This window comes from Mixophyes fleayi, chromosome 9, assembly GCF_038048845.1.
Source record: "Mixophyes fleayi isolate aMixFle1 chromosome 9, aMixFle1.hap1, whole genome shotgun sequence".
Classification (NCBI taxonomy): Eukaryota; Metazoa; Chordata; class Amphibia; order Anura; family Limnodynastidae; genus Mixophyes; species Mixophyes fleayi.
In genome coordinates, this window is record NC_134410.1 from 102,973,832 (window position 1) to 103,000,393 (window position 26,562).

General features: G+C 36.1%; 1 protein-coding gene across 4 annotated transcripts in view; it reads left to right on the top strand.

Annotated features, from left to right (window-relative positions):
* STRBP (spermatid perinuclear RNA binding protein) overlaps positions 1-26,562 on the top strand; it is a 130,605-nt gene that overhangs the window by 10,908 nt on the left and 93,135 nt on the right. For 3 of the 4 annotated variants that reach the window (XM_075184734.1, XM_075184737.1, XM_075184735.1), the window contains exon 2: positions 24,959-25,088. The gene's annotated coding sequence lies outside the window, so the exon portion shown is untranslated. Of the gene's footprint in view, positions 1-22,337; positions 22,360-24,958; positions 25,089-26,562 lie in introns of those variants that run through there. The other variant, XM_075184736.1, reaches the window with a different exon arrangement.

Here is a 26,562-nt window from a genome sequence, read left to right on the forward strand (position 1 = left end):
ATAAAGGAAGTGGAGTGGAAGTTGTTCCAGAGAAATTAATACTGAATGAATGATTAGATAGGTAGGATGAGAACCAGGATAGGACAGTGTCTTGAAGACCTAGGGATTATAGCGTCTGTATGAGGAGAAAGTGGTCAACAGTGTCAAATGCAGCAGAGAGATCCATGAGAATTGGAAAGTAATTACCTTTTAGTTTTAGCAGTGATCGAATCATTGACAACCTTGGTCAGCGCAGTCTCTGTGACGTGTTGAGAGCGAAAGCCTGATTGAAGAGGATCCAATATGTTGTTTGCAGAAAGGAAATGTGAGGCAAGTGTAGGCAATTTGTTCAAGAACTTTGGAGGCACGAGAAGAAGCTGAGAGATGAGGCGGTAATTTGAGAGAGAGTTTGGGTCAGAATTTTGTTTTTGTTTTTTCTTTTAAAAAAAAATAGGAGTAATCACTGCGCGCTTGAATAGTGATGAAAAGATACCAGTAGAGAGAGAGAGATTACAGATTTTAGTTAGAGGTGAAATGAGCACATGAGACAGGGACCTACCAATTTATCAGGGTAATAGGATCAAGAAGACAGGAGGTAGAGTAGGAAGATAAGAGAGTAGAAACTTCCTCTTCGTTTGTGGGATCAAATGAAGAGAGTATCAAGAGGATGCTGGAGAGGAATTTAGCTGATTGCTAGTCAAGGGAGATGGTACCATTTCAAGTCTGATCTTCTCAATCTTTTCCTTGAACTAGGAAGCAAGATCCGGAGGGTTTGGGGTGGGAGAATTAAGAAGAGATTTAAATGTGTTAAAAAGGCATTTGGGGTTAGAAACCTGAGCATAGATGAGATTGGAAGTATGCTTATTTAGCAGTGTCCAGAGCACTTCGATAGGAGTGGTAGATAGCAGTATATGCGCTGAAATCATTAGAGGTACAAGATTTATGCCAGTGACATTCAGCTTAATGAGAAGGTTTTTGTAGATTTCATGTAACTTTAGTGTGCTTCGGTTGACGGGGATAGCCAGCAGACAGTCTGATACAAAAGTCCAGCAGTCTGGTGCAACTAGCCCACATCTAGTTTTATTAGGCATCAAATGAACAAGCAAAAATAAAGGGAACAAAATAAATCCTAGCCTGTCAGGCATTAACATACAGTCCCTCTCTACTTATGAGGGACCCAGTATCTAGTCCACACACATAATATATGTGAATGGAAATTTTCTCACTTACAGAAATCTGACTTGACCTCATCGTCTCTCCACAGATAGTGTGACAGACAATTTGTCACACCCTTTAATATATGTGTCAAAGCTCCAGCCTGTTCCCTGGCTGGTAGGTCGGAAGACCTGAACTCGCACACGGGAATGGAAGCCTGCCTTGTCACCTCCATTCACTTAAGGACTCTTAAACCAGCTCTTAGTTGAGCCAAACATTGGAAAAGCTGTCTTTTCAACACACACTGCAATTTCCCTAGAGTTTAAAAGACATAAGATTGAAACCTAGGATACACATATACACCATCTACTATTTTTCCAGTGCCTCTCTCACAGTATGTATATATGATCAACACCATCTCCATGTGTCCCTAACAATGTAATTGTGATAGCTATTATTCTTTTAGTGGTTAGAAATCATAGCAACATATGTCAACAGTACTTTAACTATTTCAAGCAGTTAGAAATAGCTTGATATATAGCATATCTAACATGTTCTTGAATCATTCACCTCCAAAGATCTAATATTGACAGTGTCCACTCTATAGATTGCATTTATTATTTAAGTAGCCTTATTATTTACTCGGAAGGTAGCAATAATTTAGATAATTCAGTTGTTGCATTGCAATGTGTGCTTCTTGGCCTTCATTGTTATCTAATATCCAGTGTATATGTAAGTTAGGGTTAACAAATGACTAGCTGACTTCACAAAAAGGAACAGCCATTTTAAAGCAGGCCTCCTGGGTGCTGTTTCAATTTACTAGTTTCTCTGCAGCCTGAACATTAACAATAACGAATCTGTTTCTTTGTCCTGTTCTGACCTGTTTGTAATAGGAAGGACTGGAAAAGCTAATCTCTTTTCATATTTTGATTGAAGCAGATTTCATTTGTAACAGCAGCATGCAATCGTATCTTTTTAACGAAAGTCCCAAAGGTTTTTATCTTCCATTTAAATTAAGGGAAAATAAACCGTATTTTTTTTTTTTAAAGGAGGCAGACATATTGAGGGATAATTCTAAAAGACTATTACAAATTGGTTAATTTGCCAGTAAAAAAAAGGGGACACAACTTATAAGTGGGGTTATGGGGCAAAATGTCGACATTTTCAGCAGCTCTTATTTTGCAGTTTTTGTGCACACATTTTCTTTTTAAATGTAACCCACGGTGTGCGGTGAATATGACTTGTGTAAATGTTTTAGAATATTAATGTATAATAACTTATAATGTGTACATACCTCGATGGGGTTGCTTTTTTTTTTTTTTTGTGTTAAGTAATTTGACATTTAAAATCATCTATGGACTATGAGTTTGTGCAACAGTGCTTCCTTGATGCTCTAGAAATGGGAAATGCAAAGGAAATACTGTTCCCTCTCCATTCAAACCAAAATGTGTGTATATAAATATAGCTGGTGCTGGCACTTGATAAAGAAACTGCCATTAATTCCATAGACAATGGTGTATTCAATCCAGTTTTACTAGTTGGAAAACAAATTCTCCAAAAGTGGCTCTGAGTCTGATGATTGAATATGTGAAAGATCTGAGTAGATAGAATTGTTACACCAAAGAACCCTGCCTTGCACCAAATAAGTATAAGCTGCAAATATCTACTTCACAGCTGGGGGGAAAAGGATTGTAATTATAACCAATGAAGCAATCTGATTGTATTTCTGAGGGATGTGGGTCATTATCAGTTACTAGTCCTGTTTCTACATGAGGAAATTTACTGATCGTGTGTGAAGAATAATTAGTGGTAATGAAAATCTTTGCTGCACATCAGAGATAAGTTTCTCTATAATCAACTCCACTTTCTCCAGATTTATGTTATATCAGAGACTTTTGCCAACACAACAAACTATTATTTTGGAAGATATTGTATTATTAGATCAACTATAATCCTGTTTGGAGTGTGGAGTAGACATTCCTTTGATCTCCCAAAGCAGTGAGTGATACTGAGTGATTGGGGAGATATATATATATATATATATATATATATATATATATATATATATATATATATATATATATATATATATATATATATATATATATATATATATATATTATATGTGTGTGTGTGTATAATGCAATATACACTTTAATTTCCTGACAATCCAGAATACAATCTTGGATCAGTCATACTTTGTTCATATCATAAACATAATGCAATTTTTTGTGATAATTAAGCAAATCACACTGTTGCTCTATGGTTGTGCAGGAACTGATTGTGTTCACCAGAAGTACGTTTTCCAAAGCTGTAGAATATCTATCTAGATTTACATTACAGCCTATTTACAGCAGATTACCTTGGTCCAAAACCAGAGTACTGCCATGGTTCCCTTGTCATTAAAATAAATGTCTGTTTAATCTTTATAGCTTTGTTTACTAAAGTTATCCAGTCTCCTCTAAAACAGGAACCGTACTGTGTTTTGCGTTCCCTACATTCTTTCCTTGTAGTGAATTGAATTGTATGCACAATCATGCTTGGCCTTTTCTGGCTACTAGCTGCTTCTTGGATCCGATCCCTTTAGTAACTTCTATTCACATACCTTGTCTCTAAATATGTTCCATGGAGCAACTTCAGAAGAACATATTAACTTGTATAGTTCAGTGATCTTCTCAAAAAATGTTGCCAGCCGGGTGTCATTAAGAAGTAGCTGGGTGGGGGCAGTTGTAATACTTTGCAATAATATTGAAAAATGTTGGAGGTTATTGCCCACACCTGATAGGACTGGTCAGACTGGTGGTCAGTGGTCTAACACACACTGCCGGCTGTAGTGCTCACATTGTGCCTGTTCTAATAGGAGAAACAATGGTTTAATCAATTGTAATAGGACTATGTTGGACTCCATGAGTCGGGTGGCAATTATAAACAGCTGGGTGGAGCACCCGGGAAATAGGTGCTGGGGAGAACACTGTAGCTATCCTCATAATTCTGTGTGCACATGATACTACTTATATATCTGTTCTGTCTGTCCATCTTCATTTGGGATCAGCCACCTGACTAAAGTAGCCTAAACGTATTCAGCATATGGATCATTTATTCCTTAAGGGACTCATTTGCAGTACACACATAATTCACAGGAAACTTTGGCATAAACCATGTATGCTAGATAATAAATGAAATGGCAATTATGGCTTCGTTGTAAACGCTGTGTACACTGTGGACGTGTTCTGTAAGGGATTATTAATCCCTGTTGCATTCACATATAGTTGCATTCAGCTCTTTATACACAGCCCATGTATACATAACAAGCAGATTAAATATGTAAAATATTTTTTCACATTTAAAAGTAAAAATATGCGACTCCGGCTAGCATTATTATATTTGTTAAATCTGCTAGTGAGGTTTGAAGACGGGAAGTTTTGTACATGACTGCAAAATCACTTTTGTAGCACAAGAACAATTTTATGTTCTTGCTGTATAGAATTGAGCATGGGAAAGTTATGTTCTTTACTTCAAGGCATACAGTAAATGAACATTTACTTTGACTTTAACTTTAAGGTGATAATATAATAAAAAAGTTTGTCAAAGTTCTTAATGTTTTTTAAAAGTCGTGGTTTTCAGAAACTTGTTGAGAACTCTGTCTTTATGCATAGAAAACATTGGTTCAGCTATTGTCCAGGCATTGAATTTATGGAGTTTGGGCTGCTCTGGTTCCTTCCTATAGTCCAGAAACACAAACTAGTAGGTTAATTGGCTTCTGACATATTTGACCCTAGTGTGTGTATTTGTTGTGGCTAATTTAGGCTGTAAGCCTCATTGAAACAGGGGCTGATGTGAATGAACATTCTCTGTAAAGCACTGTGTAATATGTTGGCGCTGTATAAATAAATCATAATCATAACCTCAAGTTACAATTGTTTTGTCTTTTTCAACAACCACGGGCTCCTCTAAGCAACTCTTTGTGGATTTCAAAATAAAGATGATTAATTTTTTAGAAAGTAGGAAGCTATAATAACGTATTGCTTCCAGCTAGCAATTATTATTGCCAAAAACATTTTGGAAGAAATGGAACATATAACTGTTAAAGTCAAATCAAGATGAAAAATCTATGGACAAAAATGCCCAGACAACCAGTCAGATCTACAAAACAAAGTAGACAAATCTGGGGAAACATTTATGCAGGGAAAATCTAGCAGAAGTATGAAATGGATATAAAATGGCTTGGACAGAATCTTACCAATTTATTAACTATTAAAGTAAGGAAGTCAACGCAGTGGCTACCAAGTATAGAAATCTGCCACCTTTGAGAATGTTGGCATCTTCATAGAGACAGTTCTCAATTCTCAAGATGCCAAAGCGATGATATTTTGACAATGACAAGAAAATGTGCGCTTACGTATAGGAATAATGCCATACACAAAACAATTCATCTTGTTCATTCTTACTGTTGATTAACATGAAGCATGGGTTTACCTTGACAAATGTGCAACCCATTTTATTCATATTTTATGACATCATATATCATAACATTATAACAACATTTATAGCATCAATAAAAAATAATCCCTCATAAGGCATATGTGTCAAGGCGTGAAAAAGGTTTTGAACTACTGTTATTGACGATTTTTAGCCTAGCAACTATATTTATTTCGTTATTAAATTTGCATTGAGGATAGTTAAAATGGATTGTAATGTAATTGGTTAATGTGGAGGTGTTTTCCATGTAATTAACTTTAAGTTGGACATGGATATGAAATATGTTGAAATTAACCATAAAGTACTTACATCGTCATTATCAACAATATTTTATATAGTGTCAGCAAATTCAGTAGCACTTTACAATTGGGGATAAACACAGCAATAAACAATACTGGGCAATACAGATAACGAGGTAAGAAGGCTCTGCTTGCAAACTTACAATCTGTGGGACAGAAAAGTAAAGCTGGGTACACACTACACTGTTTTCGTCCAATAATCGGCTCAATCAGCCGACATACGACCGCTCGTTCAAAAGTCGGGTCAGTGTGTGCAGTGACACAATGGTCAAAAGTCTGCCCAAATGGACGATTATCACCTCATTTGGTTGGTCGTACCGTTTAATATTTTCGTTCCAATCTCGTTTCCACTGTGTAGTGTGTATAAACTTCCGACCGATCCACAACAGTGAGTACGAAATTACAGTCATTGCTCACGACAACATGGCTGTAAAAAGTCACTAAAGGGACGTCCGATCTTCCCTTTATCGTCCTAAACAAGGCTAGTGTGTATGCAGTCCATGGACCGAGCGATCGGAACATCGGGCGCATGTAAAATCGCTCGGCATAAAAAGTTGGTCGAAATTTCTGTAGTGTGTACCCAGCTTAAGTCTTTGAGCTGCACAATCACCTAGGTAAAAGCTATTACTAAAGTACCTCTCCCTCCCCTTGCCAGAGCCCAGGATGCTACTACATGCAGGTGAATTTGGGTGGAGATATAAAAGGAATGGAGCAGCCCTGGGAAAACAGCTGCATTGAGCTGCATGGCCCTTGGGGCTCCGGCAAGGTGGATGAGTACCTTAGTAAAAAAAAAAAAAAATCTTTTACTACTGGTAGTGCAGTTTTAAATAGTATTGAAAATCTATAGAATGTTCTCAGACATGCAAGTATTTAAAAAAGAGAGCACACTGAACCCCCAGAAATTAGACCAGGGAGGGTGGTAGGTAACATTTTTGAAGGAAATCTAAAATATAACATCTGAAAATGGAATAAAACTTGAACAGAGGTCCAACATAGTGTAGGAAGTATGGTGTCTATATAGGCAAGAAAAGCGCAGGCCTTTTGAGTCACTACAGAAGGACTTGGACCAAATGACCAGTTGGGAAGAGAAATGGCAGATGAGCTTCAATGCAGGGATTGTTTAATTTCTGGGAAAGGGTCCCTTAAATGTGACCACATTATTGTCTACAAATATATTCAAGGATTATGCAAAGATTTGTCCAGAGGGCTTTTTACAAACACTACTGTACAAATAACAAGGAGGCATCCAGTATGGAGTAACATTTTCGCTACCAACATATATAAAGAAATTTTCGACTGCAAGGATAGTTAGATTGTGAGACTCACTGCATATTGAGGTAGTAATGGCATGAATTTAAACATAGATTGGATGCATTACTTACAAGATATGGTATAATTGTTTTTTTGTCCCCATGAGAGATTATTTTTCCAGATATATCCAATGATTTTTCTTTTGACTTCTTCTGGATCTACAAACCTCAAGGATAAAATTGTTAGACTTCTAACTCCTTTAATTCTTTACAGAGTGTGTACAGAAAGGTACACACACACTTCTGAGTGCCACATTCAATTTTCTTATTTTGTATAAATAAAACTGCAAATAATTGGCTTAGTTTGAGACTGTTAAGTAATATGTAATGTCTGTTCATCTTTTTCATTTTACTTGTACAGTGCTATCTAAATAATGTTGCTTAATAAAAACTTCATTTAAATAGTGATTGTGCATTAACATGCAGGTATTTGTATTTTGCAGGTCTGTATACAATTTGCGCAGGATGTCTAAACATTTGTATACAACTTTATCTGTCTACTATGTAGGCAAGCAGCTCAGTAGAAATAGATTGTTTTGCTGACTGTAATATATTGACTTTTTCCTACTCTTGAAGAAATTGGATTAATCTGTAGAACCATATTGCTCTAACACAGAATTAAGCAGGCTTTTGCTGATTTGATTAATTGGTTGTTGCAAGACAAATTACTAGAACTATTTATGTGGAAGAAAGCAAGCAGATGAGCTTCGCCAACAGTTCAGTGATTATTGGCTTTTTTTTACGTTAAACTCTAATCCGTTGCTTGTAGAGCAGTGTTTCTGTCTGTATAGTGGTCAAATCCATGTTTATTTCAGAATTTCAGTTCCTTTTTGTGTTTTTATCATATCTGACAAAAGTTGTTTTGCTGTCTATAAATTCTCTTACACCCCGTGCAAGTTCTCATTTTCCGATATCAAAGGTGGGCAAGAAACTTTTGTGAATCTATAAAAGTATTCAGTCAGGAAGGGACAATTGTGAGGCAATAGAGTAGTGGTCTGGTTATCCAGAAGATAACTGTGTAGGACTTTGGGAATCTGGTACTACTGGACGTTTAGTAAATGAATGACTATACTCGTAGATATCAGTGCACTTTTCAGTGTATACAAGCAAATACTTAAAGTAAATCTTAACTGTATAGCTGAGCATTAGCTTTGCATCAATATTAGACTATACATCTTTCATAAATAAAATAACGTGTAGTGTAAGATGGTGGCATTTCCTGGTTCAGCTCTTGAAAAGCAGATGTTTGTGTATAATATTGCTCTACTTATATTCATTATTCTCTAGTTTAGCATAGTGCTGTCTAACATTTCCATGGTATATGATAAATGTTACATCAATCAACTAAAATAAATATACTTTTATACTTGATAAGCATAAGGAGCTTGTTAGGAACTGTGAAAACCTTTTAATATGCAAAAAATATCTCTAGACACTCGTCTCTTCTGGATGTCTTTCTCAGAGTTTATTACCTTCAGTGTGTAGCTCATCAATCTGAATTACCTTCATGCTTATTATCTAGTGACTTAGTTTGACCTATTCGCCTTAATCATATATTCTCAGGTTTTATAAGCAGGACCCACTCTAACATTGCTTCTGATTTATATTTTATGATTTCCCATTTAATCTTACTGTTTTAGAAACTGGAAGCCCAAGTCCAGGCTTTCCATACCAGCTTGCCTGCCAGCTCAAGCATGTGCAGAAGGCCCCAGGATTGGCATTTATGAGCTGTAAGCCTCCTCCTACCACTACCAGCCGGTATCCATGTGGAGCTGAGCATCACTCAGCAGCCCTGGTGACAATTTGTAATTAAATTGGACATTTAAAAGATTTCCTATCACTGTGATACGCAGTGAGTCTCATCGGGGTGGTGGTCTTAATAAATGGGCCCCTAAAACTTACCCTGTATTTAAAGTGCTCCTGCCACATACACAGTGATTATTGATTTTGCCCATTTTCTCAATTGATTCAATATATTTGAGATCGCAGTCCATCAGTTAACTATAAGTCAGTGGCCTCATGACCAGATGTTCATAAGGCATTATTTTCTAGTGAAATTATAGTCTGCAGTTATATTAGATCAGGCCACAAAATGTCTGTCTCCACCTCTATAGGTGCACTTTAGAGTTTTCATTTCAGGTTATGGTTCTGTTAATGTTCAGTGGGCAAGGCTATTCTGCATGGTATTTATATAATTTTCTGAAAAGGAAAATGCCATGCCACTCAGCTATGGCTGGAATAAATATCTATAGACTACGGTGGAACAGTTCTAATGCTGCCATTGTTTGAATACTTCCATAGTGTTAGGGTTTACACTTGAACAAAACATCTCTCAAAGAAGTTCTTTTCTGTTTTAAAGAGCTCTCTAAACCGTTAGTTTCAACATAAATACAGTTTCTATGTAATGTCACTTTTAGGCATGTTTGGGCATACAGCTGATTATTGCACACCCCTGCTGTCATACTGGCTATTTTGTAGCTGCAATTATTTTGGGCGAGTTTTTGTTCTGCCTTTTTTTTAAAATCACAGAATTTTTGTTCCAGTGAAAAAACTAGGGATATAATTTACTTAACTGTGGGTTTGAAAGTGGGGATGTTGCCTATAACAACAAGATTCTAGTTATAATTTGTTTAGTATATTCTACAAAATAACAGCTAGAATCTGGTTGCTACAGGCAACATCTCCACTTTTTTAAATCTGCCGTTTAGTAACTATACCCCCTAACCTGACAGCACAAGACACTCATCTTTACTCAACTGTAAAAGCAGCTGTTCTGTCCCACTGGAGTAAAAAAAAATCGCTGCTACTGATTTTTGTCAATGTTTTAGTTGTACCACTTTGTTGCTGCTACAAAACGCTATTACGTAAAACTTTTCAGCAATTTATAGTACTTGCAGCATGTTGTATTGTTCAGAAAAATAAATATTTTGTTGTTGGTCTTAAGCTTTGTTGTTGTCCCTAATCTGACTTCTACATATCGACATTCCTGACATAAAGTCCTTTATTTTGTTAGAAGAGTGCCTGGAGCTGATGTTTTGTTTCTGCTTTAGAAGTGAGTCCCGTCTGCACCAACAAATAAGTAGGCACTGAAGACAGATTGTTCATCTGTGTGCACTTTCTTTTCTCTTGGGTTTGCACATAGCTGATTATTTTCTTTTGCCTATGTAATTTGAGCTACATTTACAAATACATCCAGAGGGCACACGCAGCAGTCACAGAACTGCTTTTCATCCCTACAACACTGTTACAAGTGATACATTCTTCAAGGTTGAGCAAACTGAGCTTTTATTGTCCATATAGGTAGACGTCACCATCAGGAACAGTACTGTAAGAATATTGAATATTTGTTGGTGAAGGAAGCACACTTGGAATGAAGTGTTTATTACCTGAACAGGGGTTAGAGCAATTTTTCACTTTACTTAAGAAAGCAGAAATATAATGTTAAGCTATTTCTGTACATATTTTGTCATTAATCATAATCACCATTTATTTAAATAGCGCCACTAATTCCGCAGCGCTGTACAGAGAACTCATTCACATCAGTCCCTGCCCCATTGGAGCTTACAGTCTAAATTCCTTAATATAGACACACACTCACACAAAGACACAGACAGACAGACAGGGAGAGACTAGGGTCAATTTTGATAGCAGCCAATTAACCTACCAGTATGTTTTTGGAGGAAACCCACGCAAACACAGGGAGAACATACAAACTCCACACAGATAAGGCCATGGTTGGGAATCGAACTCATGATCCCAGTGCTGTAAGGCAGAAGTGCTAACCACTACACCACTGTGCTGCTAAAACTACTAGAAGTTTGTTGTTATGACATGGTTCTGTAATTCATGAGTCCTATAGATTGTAAGCTTGCGAGCAGGGCCTTCTCACCTCTTTGTCTGTTTTACCCAGTTTGTTTATTGGTTTACTATGTTTGTCCCGAATTGTAAAGCGCTACGGAATATGTTGGCACTATATAAATAAATGATGATGATGAGTTATTGTAATTAAGCCTACATTAAACAGATACTGCAGAAAGTGAAGCAAGGAGATGGTTCAGCAGCCATACAGAGCTCCACCACCAATGAAACACTGCTGCAGTTTTCTGTGGCAAGTAACAAATGAGAAATCAGAGATTGCGTTATACAGGCACCCCTAACCCATTGCAAAACCACAGCACTCCTCAAGATCAGTTTCATGTGTCGTGTGCATGAGACTGATCATCAGGCAGTGGAAAAAACATTAGCAGTGCTCTAGAGCTATAGCAGTCTGCAGTTGCTAGGGGCAGGAGCCTCTACATTGCTAATGATACTGGCTGGGCATGCCTCTTCATAGGAGTGCCACAGTAACTATACTCTTCATTAGAGAATTTCTGTCTCTCTTTTGTCATGAGAGAAGGCATCTTGATGGAAAAGAAACTTATTTCTGTAGGATGTACAACACCATGCCCGGTGAAAACCGTTTTGTTGCTAAATATGAACAAATAGGGATAGTTGCAGCTGTAGTGGGAGATGGTATCTGTTAGAATACAGCAGGTGGAATGCTGTATGACGTACATAGAGGTAAGATGATCTCTTGAGAGGTGCTGCACTTGAGCGTGGGGACCACAGTGGTTTTTGTCTGGCATGAGGAGTAGGGTTGTTTAGATGTGGGCATGAGAAAATAGATGTTGTGAAAGGTGGAGGATAATGTGTAAGTAGAATATACTAGTAACAGGAAATAGATTGAGAAGTATGGGTTGGAAAGGGAAAGAATAGAGAGAGAGAAAGGAATTCAGTGGAAAAGATGAGAAGAGAGGGTGTAGAGGAGGCAAAAGCAGAAAGGTGACAAATGAGGGGTGGTGATAACCAGTTAGTGCTGGTTAGATAGTGCTAGTATACACAAATAATGGGGGAGATTCATTTAGAAAAATAATATGCGCACTGTCTCACTGGAACGGCCGTGGAGACACCTCAAATGTTTTGGGATTTGTTTTTATGTTTTTGTTTTTTTTTTGGAAACCAAGCTGATTTTTGCTTGCGTGCTGTAGAGATGTGAGCAAAAATCAGCTTGTATTTGTACCGTACTAATGGTAAAAATGAGCAGCCAAGCTGTTCCTGAGAGCATTGTACCATAAGTTTCTTTTAGACATAATAAGCCGCAAACAAACCCTTATAAATTAAGGTAATATAAACAGATTGTGAAAGTGTAAATAACTATTGGACTGTAAATAATCAGGAACTGTTAAATGAAGGATATTAATAGAAGTATGGATAGCAGTCAGTATAAAAATATGAATAGAGTGAAAAAATTGTAAATAAAATATGATTAAATAAAAGAATAAAATAACTATATAATGGATTAATATAATACATTTAAAACAGAATACAGATAATGAATAAGAGGAGATAATTAAACTCTGTAGTGGTCCTTGTAAAATGCTTTTCTCTATAAATAGAATCTAAACTGCTTTTAAAGGTTGAAATGCGTCAAAAATAAAAAATTTCCAACTGACAGCTGTATTGCGTTCTGTACGGACACCTTGGCAGAGTTTATCTCCATGCACTCTGATGTAAATTGTCTTTAAGACTCTTGTGACACCTGTAATTTACTAGTGTATGTTCTTTTATACTTTGAATAATTTGTAGTTGGTATGGTGTTTGTGGAGGTTTTTTAGTGCATATTTGTGGACTGACTTTTTTTGTCATGGGCACCAATGACACAGCTTATGGAGTAACCAGTTGAATATTCATTTATAACCCTTAGAACCTTGTGTACACAATATTTGGAACAGAGTGCATTGTGTGCAGATGTTCATAGTTCTGTTTTACAATTGGATATTTCATGCTGATTTTCTCTTTCACCTATAACCTTGTTCATTTATATACATGTAAATTGAAGGCATGAAATAATGAGGTCGGCATTTCACAGATTGAGCACCATTAATCTATTTGCCGGTTGTTTAACTAAAAATGCAGTTTTTCTCCATAATTGCCAGCTAGATATGTATTCCTTGGAACGGCACTTTTTTGAAAACACTGTACTTGAATCACTTTAGCACTACATCTGTGTTTAAGCAAAGAATTACCACCACAACTTTAGCTAAGAAAAATCTGCTTACCTTCCACCTGTGGCTTATTTTTGCATAACAAAGAGTATACAAACAAGCTAATTTGTTTCAAACCGAATTTCACATGTATTAAATATAGGATATTTAAACTTGATCTTTTCAAACAACAAAACTTTCGCTTCTATTTTTATGTATATATTTTCAGCTTTCAGGTGAATTCTGAGGTTTAAAAAAGATACGGGGAGTTCCAAAGGTTAGAAAAGTTGCTTTATAGAAACATGACTCGTTGCTTCCTGATTTATTGTCTAGCTGTAAAGCTGGTGTTGGCTATTGTTGGCATAGTAAAGCTGAATGCAGCTCATATGTTTTTTTTTGTTTTTTTTTAATTGAATTACATTTCTTCTATATACTATATAGATGGGTACTTGTTAAATAATACTTGACCTGAAGGATGAGCTGCCCAGGATATCAGTTTGTGTCCTCAGCTGCTCTCTTTATATTACCCCACCAGACACTGGGCATTGATGCTGATGAGTTGGACGTATGCCCGCTTGTGTAGTGGCGAATCATTAATGGTTTACTGCGCATGTCAACAAATAAAGCACACATATCCATGTATGCAGATTTACTCACATCTGACACTTGCGCCTGCATACGACTGGAGAGGGATGGGGTGGTCTAATATAGGCCACGTACAGTAAGGGCGTGTTTGTGTATTTGCAAACAGATTCACACCTGCATTGAGACTTGTATACGCCAGTCAGTAGTCATATCAATTGTGGGTGCCTGAGAGCTGGTGCAAATACACACTGATGACGATGGTTGCCAGCACCAGCTAGCCTCTTCTGATTAGCTGATTGCCAATTTACCTCTGCAGCGTACTTCATTGATCATGTATATGTTATATGATTTTTGTGTGTGTATTTTAAAATGTGAGGAGTATTATATCTGCTGGATTATAGAGGGCTTTATATGGAAACAAAGGTTAACAAACCTTTCTTGTACTTATGACCTGGTTTTGTGTAAGTGTATCTGGGTGTATGTATGTGAACTGGGTACATATTCATCAGATGCAGAGCTAAGTACATCTTGTGGTGCGTACACCTTAGCATATGGACCTAAATTCGCTTTATATGCAGCTTTTTAGAGCTTAATTTTGAGAAACCTACACGACCACCTCAGCATCAGGCCCTGTATGTCGCTCTACTTGCTCATAAAGCAAATAACCAAATCATGTCAGAGCAGATATTTTATAATGAAAGTATCTATGGATGTAATGTTAATCTACTGTGTGTATATACACGTTTTAAACGAACATATTTCTAATTGCTTCTTTGCATGCTTGTATGACAGAGATTTTTCTATTGAAAATATTGTAAATTTATGTACTAAGCTGCAAATGTAAAAATGACTCATTGCAGCCACCTGTGTGATTGCTCTCTTCCTATTTGATCAGATTTTTAGCTTCTAAGGTTCCTTGCATTTTGTCTCCTTTAATAAAAAAAATAGTTTAAGTGCATGCAGAATCTCTTAAGGGTATATACATTCTACTTTCAAGTTCACACCCAAAAAGTACAAAGGTCACAGGCATGACTACAATAGTATTAAGTGCTATGGTGCCATAGCTGAGCTGAGGAGGACAGCCCCTGTGTGTGTTGTTTGTTTTTTTTTTCATTTTCATCCTGTACTATTACTATACAAGATTTGGCTATGGGGCCCACAAATGTCTAATTGCACCCTTTACATAGGTGCTCAAGTAACAGAGCTTAACTCCATTGTTACTGTAACACCTGTTACACTAACAATACAGGATAATCTGCATTGAAAAATATCCTAGTGCTTGCTACCCATGACAGGCCATATGAAATTACAGTATATTTCCCCATTATTAAGGCACACTTTAATGTGAACATATTTTCTGGATATTGTTAACAGCCTTGCAATGCAAGAATCCATACATTCTACACCTTCATCATTGTTACCAGCTCACAAGCATAATGTTGCTTGTTCTTGTATATCCAGTCTGGTAACTTTTTGTCCATTCTTAAGCTGCATATTTTACATTAGTTAGGGTAAACGGACATCACATATTTCTGAAATGTTTTCTCCTGTTTACCTATTGCCCGAGTAACAACTTCTAGTCCGCCACATTTTCAAATAATTACACAACTATTACTTTCAGTTGTCTTGCCCATTCCTACACTCACAGTAGGTTAATGAGAGGGAATCTGCCTTTCCGAAGTAACCATAGGCTTAAAAAAAAAAAAAAAGTGTACAGTGATTCCTTTGCAGTAGATGCAGGCTGAAGCATAGGTGTAAAGCAAATCAGAGCTTTACTTGTCCACACACAAGCGCTGGTACAATCCTCTACACAGGTCTTGCCTCAGCATGGGTCATAAGCTGACTTACTAGACCTGTCTGAAACCAATGTTTTATAGCCAGAACTCGCATCCTGCTTTTGCTCATATATTAGATTACAAGTTAACCAGTGCATGATACTCATGCATTCTAGTCAAATCAAGCTACTTAAGGTGTTAAAAAGGTTCTTGTCATGCATTTGGGCCATAGCCCAGGCCTCAACCACCAACCACTCCCCACTGTCACTTCTCCTTCAAGAAATATATATAGATTATTTTTTTTAAATCTTTATAAACACTTTTAACAATTAAATTAAATTAACAAATTAAAAACATCTTAGTATACCAAATTTCAGCCCTTTCTGAATTTTTTTTCCATATACACTAAGAATTTAGTAGGTCAGTGTATAACTCCGCCCAGCAGGTGGCGCTGCAGCTTGGTTTTATTTTTTCCACACACACACAGACAGACTAACACACGCCACTAGACATTTATATTATAGATATATTTAAATAGAGCACATTAAAACTTACATACACAACAGACACACAGTCACACTCTTAACTGCTTGGTGCAAGCTACAATTCTCATACTCACAAGATGTCATAAGGGTAAGAAATAAATGTGCTGCTTGTTTGAAAAGACTAGGGTTTTGGCTTTGCCTCCTCCTTATCATGCTCTTATTAGTACTTAAAACTTTTATTTATGTTGTTTTCTCCCATAATCAAGCAACCTGTAGATGCGTGAATCCGAGTGTGCTGGCCAACAGGCAAGTTAGAGAGATTGGAGACAAGTACTTGGTGGATAGAGCAGTGTCTCCCAAAACCGCAGAACAGCGATCATCCTCATTATTTATATGTGCGATGCCCTGAGGTTTCGGCAAAACAAATGCTGCAGGAACTTTGTTTTTATTTTTAATGATATCATTATAGATAGCACTATAATTGTTGCTTTTTATACACTTTTGACAGATGTATAAAAAGTACAGTGACAACATAACGCAAACATCTAAATAGTTTTCAATTGCAAGCAAAGTGTGATTTAAAAAAAATAGAAAAATGTAATAATGTACAAACAGAAATACTCTTTTTTTTTTTTTTTTTTTTTTTTTTTTTTTTTTTTTATAAAGAAGTTGCTGAAATTATCACTTTTGTAGTCAATGCAAACAGCGCTTTAGTATAAATACTGAATTCACAGTTCACGCTCTTTTTTCTTAAGTCTTATAAATCTATTTTGCAGCAAATTCTAATGTTGTATGTGATGGTTTTTACTATGTGGTGGTTAATAAATATATTAAACAGAAAAATACATTAAAGTAGTTTGAATACAATAAAGTAAATAAAACAAATGACAGGTGAATTAACACTAAAAATGAAAGGATTTTCCTGTGAATGAATGCGGGCACTGCATATAATAATTCCATTGTGTTATCACTAAAATGCTGTATCTCAAGAACACACCCACTTTTCAATAAATCAAGGCTTTAACATAAAAAGACTTTTCCCAGATATACAATGGAGTTCATTGGAGAAATACAGTGGGAGAACAAATTACTGTATTTTATACCCATTTCTGTAAATAAAAAGAAAAAGAGAGAAAATCTAATTTTATAAACTATCCTCAAATATGATATAGATATATTTTTTTTTATAAAGAGCCTCCCTCTTCATTCTGCTAACTTAAGACAAAACTAGCATTGCAGGTATGGTGGTGTAAGGAGGGTGACACACAAGCGATTAACTTTTAATACCCAGGCAATAAGGGTAATTTCCAAACTGTGAAATGTGCGGACCTGCTGTGCTATTTATGTGCACAAGCATGCCTGTTTTGCCTAGCTCTTTGTAAGCTGCTTACAGCCTTTGAAAACACTCCTATAAATTCAATCTACCGTTCCGAATTGACAGATAAACCTGAAAAATTGCATTTTGGGGTCCACTGTTCCATATTATGACCACCTTCTTTGTTAATTTAAACGTGTACAGGGTTTTTTTTTCTCCTAAAATGCTACTTGGTTTAGCCTCATTTGTGTTTTAAATTAATCATGAGCGTGAAGGAATATCGTGTTTGTATTACACTTGTCAGTGTTCTGTGCTTTGAAGCTTTTTAGTACTTTAAATGGGTATCTTTAAAATGGTTTTGTCCTTTTCGGCAAGACAGTTTCCACTATATTAGTTGTTAGAGGATTGGCATTACACTTGCTGCAACTGTAGTCGGTGGAAAAGAAGCTACTCTGATTTTAGCCAATTAAGTTGCTGAAGTTTATTGTCCAGTAAAGTCACTGCTATTTCATCAGTGATTTTAACTGAGAACATCACTGTCGTTTTTTAATTTCAAACACTATGCCATGCTGAGGTGTAAATTTAGCCCATGGACCACAAGCACTAAAGCTGTGATTCTCCAACCTGTCCTCGGGTCTCACCATCAGTGGGTATTTTGTGGCTCTTCTGTGGGTCGCGGACGAATGTATCAAATTGATTTCTTTACTTATTATGGATCTGTACACATTGGTGTTAAAATTCTGCATATAAGATGAGTTTGTAATGCAAGTTATGTGCGTGTAAATGAATGTGATAATAAATAGCATTGTACCAAACGAGATGGTACATAGTTGTATATTTTCCTATTGTTACATTGCACTGTAGTACGTTTCATTTAGAAGCTTTTTCTTCCATTTCCAAATATATATTCCATTTGCTACAAAGAAAGTGCTACTATCCACACACAAAAATAGACATTTCACTTAAGTAGACTAAGTAATAAAACACTAAATGTGGCATAACCGGCACACTGTGTACATGATAAAATGTTAAAGGAGTGACATGAAAGGGTTAATTGGGAGCATCAAACCTTGAAATACAATCAAATCTCAACAAGTTTTAATAATCAATTCTGATTGTTGTGTTTATTTAAATTGCATCAAGAAACCTGATTTTCCCTTTTACAAATTTAATCTCTTACTAACTTCTGCATACACGGTTCATGTGCTGCAATACCTGAGACAATAGATGTAAGCTAAGTGACATACAGTGTGCTATTCTGCCGCTTGCATTAGTGATGCTCTTCCAAACCCTCACTTCTGATTTGATGTTTTTCTCGCCTTGATGGCAAATCTGTTCTTTCAAGTTCTTATTTTCAGTTCTATGATTTCTTTGTGAATCTGTATGTCGGCTGTAGGTTTATCATGATGTAGTTATAAGTTCATTGGCTCTATTTACTAGTGCAAATTATACAGTAACTCACAGCAATCAACAATTAGCTTGTTTGATTTAATAAAAGATAAATACAAATGCATTAATGGTTGCTATAAATTACTTTGACACATGTATACTTTAATAAGCAATACTCGTTAGGGAACACATGAAAACTAGACAATAGTGATACGTAAACATTCCGGGCCTCATTTACTAAGGCACAAAATGAACGTATTTGTGTGTGTTGTTTTTTTTTGTTAAATACACGAAAATCAAGCATATGCTCTTCCGTATTCACCTGCAAGCAGATCTCAAGAACTGCCTCTTGTTGTATAAAGGTCTAGGTACGCTCAGCTTATATAGCACTTGCTGTATTGAGACAAACAATACACTGCAGGATACACAACTGTATGCTGTACATAAAATGTATTTGTGCAGTCATTCTTGATTGCAAACACATGTTCTAGCATGCATGCACAGCTGTGCTCATTATCCCTCTGCACTTATGCCAGACCTGTAGCTGTTGTAAGTGATATGACTGAAAAACAAGTACGTGAGAGATGTCCAAAGCTGGAATCGGATGTTGCTGCGTGTGCTCGAACTTTGTACACCTTTATTGTACATTAACTACGTACATACACCCATTCCACTCCCCATTCCGCCCATGAAATTGTATTCGGTCAGAAGTGTCCTTTACGCTCTAAGATCAGTTGGATGTTATTGCTTTCACTGGTTTATAGTTTCTGGGCATGCATAGTGCAATTTAATGTAAAATATGGCACGTATCTGCATTTACGTTCCTTAATGAATTGGGCCCTCTGTGAACACCAGTTTAATAAAAATATATTGCTACTCTCTTCATGGTTTGTTTGCTATGTCTGACCTAACATAGGAAAGTTGTATAACATGTGCTAAACTGTGCCATTTTTTTTGTTGTTGTTGCACAGGATGCTAAGATGTACCCCATTACTCTGATATACAAGTAACACAGGCAATGATGCGTCCCAGTGCAGCAAATGTTTAGACATAGATGCACCAGACGGTGTTTGGTTTAAGGTGGAGCCTCACTAAGCTTGTGTACCTCTGTGTGAAATATTCATTTGTATTAACTAGTCATCATATGTACATTTTATTTTCTCTTTTAAATTCAAGTTTTTTTAACTTGCTTGTGTGCTGGAGATTTCCACCAACATGTTTCAAATGAATCTGAAAAGATAACTCAGGCTTTTGCATCTTTTCATATTTACTACAGAGCAATGGTGATTCTTTTTTGTTTGTTTGCCTTTTTGTTTTGTTGTTTTACTTTGTTGTATTCTATACAGTAGTGGACCCAGGGAGGACTGTACATCTTATGTGTTTTTACACATAATCCTCTCGATTCACAGTGTATTCTCTTGCCTCTAAACTTTACTTTTGGAATGTACTGATTACAAGTTTTACTAGTTGATACTTCAGGAGACATTTACTAAGAAATGTCAAATACATTCCAATTGATTTGTGAGTCATCTTTATCCTGTGATTTGCAATAATCCTGTACCGCTGATACGCAAGTGTAAAGGCTAAAAGCTAGTGTTAAGGGCATACTCTCTAAAAATAGATTTAATGCATTTAAAGTAATTTGCGTCTGTCACATTCTGTTAGTATACACAGCTATTAATGTCAGAGAGCCAGGCTGTTTCTTTATCTGAAGTGAGAACTAGTAAATTTTATAGCTGACCGTTCCCAGTGCACTTTGGACATTGTTTTGACAATTTAGTACTGTGTTAAAAGAATATTTCTTATAGTAGACACGCCTGACATACATTTGACATTACTGCACTGATTTAAACAATATTTAATATCCTGATTTTAGAGCATAGTTTGTATTTCGGTTTAAGTACTGTACATATTGCCCATCACCACTGATTAGTGACTGACTATTATGTTAATTATACAGGATGTTGATGTGACTTTAAATTAGACTAATATTTCTATGAGACATATATAGAATACTGTTTTATATTGTCTGCACGTTACATGCAGATCTCTAAGCCCTATTTGGAATCTGTGCAATGCAGTTCAGGCGGATTGCTATGAAAAATTGCCGAACATGTCTCCTGCCACGTCCGGGTTGGCAAATGATGATCAATTATCCAACCTGGCTTTTCATCCTTCCAATCTAGTCCAATTGACTCTTGATAGTTCTTATAATGGAGCCACGCTGTCAGAACAGCGACCACGTTAGTTGATCAAATCTGTACTATTTTTGAAAACTATAGTAATTTACAGCCCTCTTAATCTTGCCTTTTCCTGTTCACCCAAACTTATGTTGGCCTGATAATCCAATCAAATTCTACAGGGTCATGTTGGTAAATATCTGCCTTCAGGCTCTAGGTGTCCCAGTCATGCCTTAAGTAATACGGCTGTACGTGAATGGCTAAATTGGACTTTGATCCTGTCTATCAGTGCACATGCCACGGGCTGTATAGGATCTTAAATATGACATGGGCGAGGTAAAGAAAAGCGGACAGGTGTACTCGGTATGTTGCAAAAAATGTAAACGCTTTGTTTATGAATAAATTAGCTATTTAAAAACTTGAGACTATAGATCCACACTGAAGACCCAGACTCTCATTGACAATCTGACACTCACACTGACATAAGCCCTCACAACCAAATCCTCCTCCTGTTTGTTTTGATGACAGCTCTTTGTATGACCGATTGAAGCCTTTTTCCCATGATCCTAGTACAGCAATGTCATTAAGTGAGCCATAGGATGTGGTCTACAGTAATTAAATGTGTTTTTTTTTTTTTTAATAAATGTTGTGTCCAGAAAGAACAGCTCCCCCAGATATACTGTGCATCTGATGAATATAACTCGTATGCCTTAACTTGGATAATTAAACAAGCTATAAAAGAGTTAAAACTTTTTCCAATATTTCATGAAATATTGGATACCTATTTGATAAATGTTGTAGGTTTCACCATCTGTTTTTTTAGCTGTATTCCCTGAATTTCTGTGTCTGTTTGCTGTGTATGTGTATTATTGTACTGCTCCCCGGCCCTGCAGCGAACAAACTGCCTTCTCTTACAACCAAATATTTAAAATTTTGACTCATCAGTCCAGAGCACCTGCTGCCTTTTTTATGCACCCCAGACTTCTTCAAACAGTAGGTGGATGTACCTGAGCAGGTACAATAATGAGTGTCTGCAGGCAACAGTGAAGCATGGTAGAGGTTCCTTGCAAGTTTGCGGCTGCATTTCAGCAAATGGACTTGGGGATTTGGTCAGGATTAATGGTTTCCTCAATGCTGAAAAATACAGGCAGGTACTGATTCATCATGAAATACCATCAGGGAGGTGTCTGATTGGCTCCAACTTTATTTTGCGCAGGACAAGCACCCCAAACATACAGCCAATGTCATTAAGAACGATCTTCATTGTAAAGAAGAACAAGGAGCCCTTGAAGTGATGCTATGGCCCCAACAGAGCCCTGACCTCAACATAATCGAGTTTGTCTGGGACTACATGAAGACAGAAGGATTTCCACAAAAGATCTGTGGTTAGTTCTCCAAGATGGTTAGAAAAACCTCCCTGCCGAGTTCCTGCATGTGTACCTAGAAGGAAAAGGGTGGTCACTTTGCATTTTGTTTATTGATAAAAATAAACTATTAACACTTCTATTTTGGAAAGCATTCTTACTTTGCTGCATTTTTTCCACACCTGCCCAAATCTTTTGCACAGTAGTGTGTATGTATATATGTGTATATATGTGTATATATGTGTGTGTGTGTGTGTGTATGTGTATGTATATATATATATATATATATATATATATATATATATATATATATATATATATATATATATATATATATATATATATATATAATGTGTATATAACATTTTTTTTTATTTTTTTTTCCTGTGGATCCATGGAAAATTGTGTAGCTCATACAATATTTGGATATTAAAAAAAATTTGAATGGCTGAAAACAAAACTAGTTATCTTAAAGTGTGTCTGTTTCTAAACTGTTGCACAGATTGAAGCAGTTGGTAAAGACATTTTTTGCTTTGCATTTTGAATCACTGCATGGAGACTATGATATGCAAGATGAGATCTATATATATATATATATATATATATATATATATATATATATATATATATATATATATATATATATATATATATATATATATATATATATATATATATATATATATATATATAATTAGTGTGTGTGTTTTATATTATATACAGAGACAGAGCAAAGTACACAGAAAGTTATGTAAGCAGAAAGTGAATCCATCTAACTATTAGGGTTGATTTGTTTTGTGGTCAGTGGATGCTCATCTACCCCAACAGGCTCCTAATTCCTACCTTATTAAAAAAAAAAATGAAAATGTAGATTTTATTTAAAAAGAAAAAAAATTATGAAATGTTATGATGGATATGAACCAATAATTAGTCATTGTACATAGGTACTGTGTAGCAGCTTACTTGGTACCCTCTGTCATGGTCTCTGTTATATATATATATATATATATATATATATATATATATATATATATATATATATATATATATATATATATATATATATATATATATATATATATATATATATATATATATATATATATATATATTAATAATATTAGTGTGTGTGACCTGTCTATGCCAACCTACTATTTTCAGCGTACACAGAAGAGAAACAGTGCGGTACATTGGACAATAGAAAAGCAGCAAAGCTGATTATTATACATGAGCATCCTCAGAATTTTAATGCTATTGCAAACAGCATGATGGTCCTGGTCACAATCCTTGAATCTGCTCCATGTGTGTGGACAGATTATATATATATATATATATATATATATATTATACAGACACACGCTCTTTAAATTCTGCAGGCAATAAAGTTGCTTGAGCCTTAATTTTTGGGAGATTGGGCAAAATGAGGGAGCAACTTTATTTATCTTTTGTGCTCATGTGTTACAATGAGTGGAAAGTGTTTTACAAGCTGTTACCAACATTGTTGAGATGCACCATTGTTTTACTTAATTCTGTATACACTCGGAATTTGCTATTTGTATTGGTAAAACTTGCCTATGGTTATCCATATAGAATTCTCACTGTTTTTTCAACATCTCTATTAGCAGCACATATTTGCAAATGAATAAGATACTCCATTATACTTTTAAACATTATATATATATATATCATCCTTCATAATAAAGGTTTCTCTGGAAGATACAGGGCAGCATAGAAGCTGTGGTAATCCCCATGTGTACATTGGTTTCCTCCCACAGTTGAAAAGTTCTGCTGAGTTAATTGGTCTTGGTGTGTTTGTGTCCCTGATGGGGACATTTGATGGTAAATCCCATAGTTATATGATTGTAAGCACTATTGAATATGTTGGTGAATATAAATGAAAGGCTAATTATAATAAGATGAAGAAAAACAATCTAATGTAGTCTTTTCTAAACAGAAATAAAGTGTACACGTGAACCTTTTGCAAATGACAAAAGGCTCAAAAAGGCAGGGCCGTCTTTCCCATAGGGCACAATGGGCAGGTGCCCGGGGGCCCTGCAGCCCAGGGGGGCCCGTCTGAGGAAGCCAAAAATAAAAAAACCTGGAAAAAGAAAAGACGAAAATAATTACCGTGCTGTCAGCTGGCGATCCGGCTCCCTCCATGGTCTCCTCCTCCGTCGCGCTCGCAGTGCATGTTGGGCGTGACGTCATCACGCCCACCCGACATCCATTGCGGAGCGCGACGGAGGAGGAGACCATGGAGGGAGCCGGATCGCCAGCTGACAGCACGGTAAGTATTTTCTTTTCTTTTTCCAGGTTTTGGTTTTTTTTTGGCGCCCCTCTCGGCTGCAGGGCCCATATATATATAATCATTTTTTATTTTTTTTTGTATATATATAGGGGCCCCGGTGCACTGCTGTGCCCGGGGGCCCAAGATGTTCATAAAAGGGCCCTGCAAAAAGGCAATCATAATGGTGGTTATGTACATATACCACAGCACATTAAAACATAATTTTAAGAAACTGTCGGTGATATTGGCGCGTTACCCCCAAATACTACTAGTAATATCAATAGTAATATATTTCTACATATTTATAACCGTTTTTTGTTTCTTGTTTTGCAGTGGAGTCTAATATGGTAGTCGAGCTGTAAATTAATGGACGAGTTTCGCCATCTGAAACGCAAAAACAGCCTATCTGCTTTATACCTGCAGCACCTAATGTGATACTGTTATTTACAACAAAACCTTTCTGGTAAGTGCAAATTTAGCATTAGTTTGATATTAGTTATCTATTGCTTTTTTTTTCTTTTTTTCCTCTGGAAGGGGAACAAAGTCTATAATATGTATATGAGGCATATAAGGGTCATTAAATTCTGAGAAAACTTTGAGAGATATTACTTATTCACACAGAATTTAAGTGACATTTACTTCCTATATTTGGCTGGGAGCAAAGGCTACTAAAAATGTGTCTGGCATAAAATTATTATCTGCATCAACCACTAAGTGGCAAAACTTTTCTGTTTGTCACTTTAAAAGGTGTGTGTGTATGTGTAAATCAGAAGCTGCAATCTCTGTTCGCTCGCTCACACCTACCCTCTGCAGCATCACACTGCCCAGGTTTTCTCTGGTGGCTGTGAGATGACAACACAGAGTATCCTCTAGTGAATGGTGCTATCAGTGGGTTGATTTTTCACTCTAACATGGAGTGTAGCTTTAAACAATGATTGTTAGACTTGGTTATTGATAGTGAAGTGAACATGCAATTTGTCTAAAAAATAAATGACCAAAAATAACTTGTATATGTAAGAGAGGATTTTTTTACATCCAGATAGATATTCTTTGGGAGGATGGGAGTACCGTTTTTTTCTGTACTACTGCTTACCTGTCCTTTTATAACAGATATTTGTTGTTGACTAAAATATTCTAAGATTGTAAGACAATGCATGGGTGTTCTCTAAGCTCTCCCCAAAGGATCACAGTTGTACAATTATCAAGAACCAATGCAGGAAATCCCAGGCACTCCACACTCCACACTATTATTGCCCATTGTGAAATTGTTATAGAAAGTTAAAACTTAAGAGGTAAAGAACAGTGTTTGTCTATGTTATGTTGAGTAAGTGGGTGGATGTTTTTTTATATTTTTTTAAATGTGTTCATAATGACTTTCTCTGTATGGAGATGTGTATATTGGAAAGATGTAAAGTATATGTTTAGAGAAGTATTGCTTATTTGATCATATGTCTGTGTAGTAGAAATTAATGTTATCATGTACTAGTGTTGCTAGTCCTATTATATACATATTAGCACTTGAAAATTCTCCCTTCCTATTAGCTTCACTCAACATGCATAAGTGTTGATTACACTTAAAACGTGTCCTGATCAGTAGAACAGGAACGCACGTGCTGCCGACGCAGAAGTAGTATGGCCGGGGACGGTCTTCTGTTTTTACTGGACTTGGAGTATCTAAGCCATTGACCTCCAGTGGTTTTGTAAGTTGGTAGGACGGAAGCTCTCTAGCCAAAAATATTATATTTATTGGATAGTTCATTGTTGTTGTTATTGCCAGCTGTCATCATAATATATGTATGTATTAGTGTGTGTTGATAAGTAGGATTCAGAGATTGAATTGTTCATACATAAAAAAAACAAAAACAAAGCAAGCAAATAAATATTTTCATTTGTGTAATTTCACAGTGACTTCCTTATTATGTAGTCACACATTTCTT